We start from the raw sequence: 7,251 nt of genomic DNA on the forward strand, positions 1-7,251 counted from the left end.
TCCAGAAGTGTAAGATGATAAATTTGTGTTGTTCCAAGCCACAAAGTTTGTGGCAACCTGTTATAGCAGCAACAGAAAACTGATACAGACATGATTCCATCAATTCTCCCCTCTGTCTCCTGCATCATCGATTTTCCTCTCTCTACTAGAAAGTTCTAAGAGCACAGGGGCATGCTGCTATTTCTCCAATTGCAGGCAATCCTCACTTGAATTCATTATTTTCTTCAGCAACTGCCCAATTCTGTGGTCCCCTTTATAGCAAATTCTTTGAAAACTATGCATGCTCTCTCTCTAATTGCTCTCTTCACACACTTTCTTGAACCCACTCTATTCAGGCTTTTGTCTCCACCATTCTCTCAGAACTGCTCTTGACCTTGTTAAGATCAATTGCCAAATGCAATGGTCCATTTCAGTCCTCATCTTACTTGTCCTATGTGTAACATTTGACTCTCCTCCTTGAAACACTTCCTTCATTTGTCTTCCAAGAAAGATCAATCATTGTTTTCCCTCGTATGTCACGAGCCCTCCTTCTCAACCTCCTTTGCTGGTTCCTCTACTTTTTTAAAAACTTCATGACAGGATTCCTCATGGCTCTTATCTTCTCTGTCACCACTCACTCGTCTAATCTAATCTCTGATTTTCCATATTTTTGGCTTTAAAATGGCAACTGACAGATCCCAAATTTTTATCTTTGGTCTAGACCTTTCCTCTCCCTCTAGACTTGTATGCTCCACTGTCTACATGACACCTTCACTTGGACACCTAAAAGGCATCTCAAACACACGTGTCTAAAATTAAACTCATTATCTTTTCACAAAAATTTGCTCTTCCTCATCTTCTCTATCTCAGCAAATGACAACTCCTTCCTTCCTGTTCCATATCTCAAAATGCGTGGAGTCATCTTTGACTCTTTTTTTTTTCTTTTTACCATAAATACAATATGTTAGAAAATCTTGTTGACTCTACTTTTAATATATATCCATATTATAACAATTTCTGATCACCTTATCTGCTCATATGGTGATCTAAGCCAACATCATCTCTCACCTAAATTTTTGTAGAGAACCCTAAAAGAGGGTTCTTTTTCCTTTTTTCTTCTCAACATAACATCCAGAGTGATCCCTTTACAACGTGTCAGCTCAGGTAGCTACTGTGCAATCGTTACCCACTTCTCTCAGAAAAAAGTTAAAGCCCTTTTGAAAGCCTACGTGACATCGACCCCAATTGCAGATCTGGACCTTGCCTTCTACTACCTCTCTCGCTCACTAAATGTCACCAGCATCAGCCTACTTGCTGTCACTTACATATGATGGGAACACTTTTTCTTCTTGGCCTTAACATTTTCTATTCTATGTCCATAAATATTCTCTCACACATCCACATAGCTCACTCTCTGGTTTTATTCCAATTTTTGCTCAAGAGCCACCTTCTCAGTGAAGTCTTTTCTGACTATCCTATTTAAAATAGCACCTAACACTCCCACTGCCCACCACTACCTTTTTCCCTGCCTGCTTAATTTTTCTCCATATCTCTGTCAAGCGTAATGAAGGATCTAAGATTTTAACCTGACTTGCAAGCTACCAAATTGACCTGCCACCGTTTCATGGTTGCTGGTAGAAGTCATTAAACTTGTGGGTCAAAGAAGAACGACACTTTATTCCTCACAACGATAGCGGTAGCCAAAGTAACAGCATTTTTTTACAGCTTTATTGCAATATTGTTGTCATATAACATTGTGTAAGTTTAAAGTTTACAATGTGATGATTTGATACACGGATATAATGTGAAAATGTTTCCCACGGTAAGGTTTGCTGAAATTACACAGTTATAAACCATTATGCCATCAATAAAGTAATTAGAAAGAAAAGGTTTGCTGTGCGAGATCGTTGAACCCCCATTTCTGCAGGGTTAAGTGAAGGGGCCCACATGATGCCTGAACTTTCAGGTTGACTTACATTGGGAAAACCTGGGTCTAAGGGTCTTGGATGGATAACAGCAGGAACTGAGCATCCCTGCCCTTCTCTAGAGATAGATATGTTTATTTTACTGGACAGTAGGCATGCCTTCCATTTCTTTGGAGGGAGCCACAATCTCCATGTTTCACGACTGTTCGCTGGACAAACTTCTTTTTTTAATTTTTTTTAATTTTTTGTTTATTGCAGTAACATTGGTTTATAACATTGTATAAATTTCAGGTGTACATCATTATACTTCTATTTCTGCATAGATTACATCATGTTCACCACCCAAATACTAATTACAACTCATCACCACACATATGTGCCAAATTATCCCTTTCGCCCTCCTCACTTCCCCCTTTCCCTCTGGTAACCACAATCCAATCTCTGTCTCTATGTGTTTGTTTGTTGTGACAATGTAGTGTGAAATGCAGGGTAGTCTGTGACTCTGTTTATCAGGTGTACAGAAATGTGAGACCCTGTGTAATTATCTCCCAACAGGCTTGTACTCATTTCTAACAGCTGAATGCTCCTTATTTCCTTTGTGGTCTCCCTACTTCACAAGCCTTAAACTCAATACACTTCTTATTTTATTTAATTATTGCGTATTTTCTTTATTGATAAAACAATGTCTGGCACATAAAGGATATTCAATAAAGTTTTTGCTGAATGACTAAATGAATCAATGGCGAAATCTACAAGAACTAATCAAAATGCCAAAAGAGAGGCAGATTATTTAGAAATTAAATAAATTAATAAAATGTAATACCTTACAACAACCAAAATATAATACTGGAATTTTTAATAATATTTGATAGCTTGGGAAAATATTTATATGTTAAGTAAAAAAAAAAGTATACAATCTGTATATTGAAGATTATTTCAATTTTGTAAATAAACACACACCATTACATTTCTACAGAAAATTCGTGGAGAAAAATGCACTAAAATTCAAGAATTTTTAAATCAGCTAATTATGTTACTTTTGCTCTCTTTCCTTTCCCCTTTATTTTTCAAGTTTTCTGTAATTTGTGTGTACTATTTTAATAATTAGGAAAAGTTAACATCCTTATTTTGAAGACTTTATTATTTCATAAAAAGAAAAGAAAATCCAGCACCCTGAAACTAGAGATGCTGCTTTGAATCACCTCTACCAAGGACAGAAATCCTCTCTACGCGCTTAGGAGCAGGAAAGACTGGTAGAGCTCATGGTGGATAGTTCATGGTCAATATTCTTCAGAACATGGATAGTAAGGGTGATCAACAGCACTGAAAGAGAAGGAGGGATATTAATGCATTAACTCTGTCTTCACACGGTCAAAGAGAGGGGTTCTCTGAGGATGCGGTCAGGATGGGCTGAAAACTAAATTAACAACCATGTCCCTCCTTCTACCCCGACACACATACATGCAGGCTCCCGTCTATGTGCAAACCCCACCTGCATGCCCAATTCCCACATCCCAGTGTAAATAAACAACAAAGTGACACATAGGTAGATTTAGATTACAACTTATATTTATTTATAAGTAAGAACTATGGCTAAAAAGTTCTGGCCATTTCAGCCCCAGGTGTAACTCTTGTCTCTGATCGATGAGAATAATCATGGTAAGGATTTTGCTGCTCTTTTTCACACATTGATTCAACAAATATTTTCTAAGGACCATCAACAATCCAGAGTCCCTCCGTTAAGGAACTTCTAATCTACTGAGGGGACAACATATACACCTACATAACCATACCTACAAAATGTCATTCTTGTTTTCTGAATTTATAATTTATGAGAGTATTTGTTATCCAATCATTAGTATTACTGTTGTTTTCCCTGTTCTTATTTTCCTTTCTAAATTTGTCCTTTTCGGGCCAGCCCTGTGGCTTAACAGTTAGATGCCCGCGCTCCACTGCTGGCGGCCCGGGTTCGGATCCTGGGCGCGCACTGACTCACTGCTTCTCCGGCCATGCTGAGGCCGCATCCCACATACAGCAACTAGAAGGATGTGCAGCTATGACATACAACTCTCTACTGGGGCTTTGGGGGAAAAAATAAATAAAATTATAAAAAAATAAAAAAATAATAAATAGATAAATGTGTCCTTTTCAATTCAATTTCATTGAAGAGTGCATTCTGAGCAATCCTATGGGCCAGAAGTGGTGTTGTTGACATAGGACCACAGAGATGAGTGAGACTAGGCACTCACAGCCTAAAGAAGACCATAGACATACACTTAAAAACCTTTGGGAAGAGAAAAGTTGCTTTCTCAGAATCAAGATATAATTTTACAAACAAGAAGGCGAATGTTGAGATCCTTCTTTTGGAACTAAATCTTTATTCTATAACTAAAATTTTATTCCCCTTATCTCGACACTCCCTTCCAAACTTCTCAATTCAATGAATCTTCATTCTCTTCATCCTCAGATTCTCTTACAGGAACTGAGGAACTGGAACGCTATGTTGGTGAACATGTCAAAGTCAAAGGAGGTGGAGGATCCAGGGGATGGTCTCCTGATGGACAAAGGCCACCCTGGAGTAAGCCTTGACACAAGAAACAGAGCAGTCCAGGGGATCTGATCTTGGTATGTGCCACTGGGGACACATCAGTCACTAAAATTAGGATGATCCATTTATAATTCAGTTTGGTGAGATCACACAGCTGAGGAAATTGGAGTATGATAGAAAAGAGACCAATGGAGAGATAAATTTGGAAGAAATGGATGGTGTCTGGGAATAGGAATGCTTTAAGGAGAAATGCCACTGGACTCTTAGGAGAGGAATTTTAGGCACTGTCACGGTATGACTTTCATAGCACCGATGCACATTTGCCTTCCTGGGCCCCCTCCTCCACAAAAAATATCAATGTTACATTTTACTGCTGTGTTAAAATGAAAATGAATAGTATCCAGGCTGGAGTCATTATTATGTAAGCATTATTAATATAATCATTTTTCTTCTGATTTTAAAAAGAATTAAAGATGAAACATTTTATAGGCCCCTAAAAGTATAGTGGGCTATACGTATCCAGCTTTCTGTGTTGAATGGGTAAGTCAGTCGTGTGTGGAAGCTCACCAGACACAGGGACTAGGGGCATAAAAGTAGAGAATTCACCATGATGCAAACTCTGGCAATTTTATGTAAGGTCTGTCCTGGGTCCCACTCACCTTTCTCTTGGGTCAGAGAATCTGAGGTCTATAGGAAGCTCTCTTTTTACTCCTAAATGGGAAATAGGGCTGCCTTCTTGATTTAGGGAAGCTTAGTTCCTCTGCTAACCTGCATGCTACAGAAAATAAGCTATGAAAAACAATCTACGCATAATCATTGATAGTAATTTTTCATATCGGAAAATTCTGTTGAGGCCATCAATTGCTTTCTTGTCTTCTGGAGACTATTCAAAGTTGAAAGCCTGAAATGAAGGAGATAATTACATTCAACTTTCCCCCAAGGCAGCTGGCTTCTACCTGGGCACTTGAGGACTTTCCAGCTGGATGGAAGCAAGGAGAGTGTCCAGGGAAGCCTTCCCTGTCATCACCTTCCAGGTATACTGGTCTGAGAACTCTTCTGCCTGAGTTCTCCACCTCTCCTTCCCCACTCCCTCTATTTTTTTCTGGACTTCACAAAAGAAAGGCTCACAACTTATCAATCCTAAATATTTCCAAGTGAATTGCTTGTGATAGAAAAGAAAAAAACATCTCCTTCTTCAAAACAAAGGGGCAGTTGGACAATCTGGACAGAATACCTGCTGGCCCAACTTTCATCAAGTTTTTCCTTCTCTACAACCATCTAGAATTTGATAACCTTGAACTTAAGCAAGACTGGGAGGAAGAGAAACCCCCTTTGAAAGCCTCTCCAAGAATCTGTCTCCCTCCAGGAAAAGCATTCCTGATCAACTGTCCAACCATACCACCTGCCCATGCCAACCCCCAAACACCATTCTCTCTCTAGGGGTGTTTACTCTTCCCTATAAAAGAAGACTTTCTCTGACTGAAAGACTGTTGAAACACTACACATCTTACATTCAGAGAGTGCTCACTTTTGAGTAAAGTCTCTCTTGCTTAAGTCCAGATTTGTTTTTATTTGACAATACATAGCTTATAATGGGGAGTCCATTAATAGAAAAGCAGACAGATCTTTGGTGAAAAAATATGAAAGCTGGAGGCTCATTATTTCATCCCGATGACAACTTCATGGAAAACTCAGTGCCTCATCTTTCTTTGTTTCTTTGTTTGTTTCTTTCCTTCCTTCCTTCCTTCCTTCCTTCCCTCCCTCCCTCCCCCTCCCTCCTTCCCTCCCTCCCTCCCTCCCTCCTTCCCTCCTTCCTTCCTTCCTTCCTTCCTTCCTTCCTTCCTTCCTTCCTTCCTTCCTTCCTTCCTTCCTTCCTTCCTTCCTTCCTTCCTTCCTTCTTTCTTTCTTTCTTTCTTTCTTTCTTTCTTTCTTTCTTTCTTTCTTTCTTTCTTTCTTTCTTCTTTTTTTCTTTCTTTATCTGTCTTCTACCTGTCAACCTGTCATTCATCTTAAATACATACTGCAGAAGTGATTTGGTTGTCATAGGAATATGTATTAACATGTTGTGTTGAATTGAAAAATAAAATGGGATTTTTTCCAATTAGTTTAACAATGAGATTTAGATTTCTATATTTGATATTTTCATAATTGAATGAACTAAATCTATAGCTTCAAGGTTTTACAGCGAATACATCATAAATAATATGCTCCAATGTCATCTTTTGCAAATACTAAACTCATGATGAAATTTTTAGCTGTCATCTTAAAATGGGATAGAGCTTAAGTAGTTTTTCACGATTCTCCTGAGGTTTACCACAAAATAAGTTGAAAACTGCTGATTATCTAAAGGATCAAGAGATGTATGAGAGAGAATTTATGGAAAAATTGTGCTTATTTGTTTGTTAATTTGGTTAGTCTATAAACTTATATCTACCTTCTGACCTGCCAGAAGCGCTGCTGGGGAAAACGTGCTAAAAGATGACCCAGAAGAAGTCACTACATACAGGGTCTCATGGTCTAGAGAGCATGGTGACATACAAATGAACAATTTTAGTTCAACAAGAAAAAGTCACTAACACAGCTAAGCCTAGAGACATAGTCAACAACTGTGCTGGGGTGTCCCAATGGTTTAACAAATCAATTAATACTATTTGGTTTAATACTGACATACAAATGGGGATTCATCAGGTAGAGAAGTTGAAAGGGAGGAACCAGTGATTCAAAAGTATTTTAGCGCATGGAGGGACTCCTACAATTAATGAAAAAAACAGAGATGTCAGGGAGTCAGTGTCACACAAC

The sequence above is a fragment of the Diceros bicornis genome, chromosome 36, assembly GCF_020826845.1.
Source record: "Diceros bicornis minor isolate mBicDic1 chromosome 36, mDicBic1.mat.cur, whole genome shotgun sequence".
Lineage (NCBI taxonomy): Eukaryota > Metazoa > Chordata > Mammalia > Perissodactyla > Rhinocerotidae > Diceros > Diceros bicornis.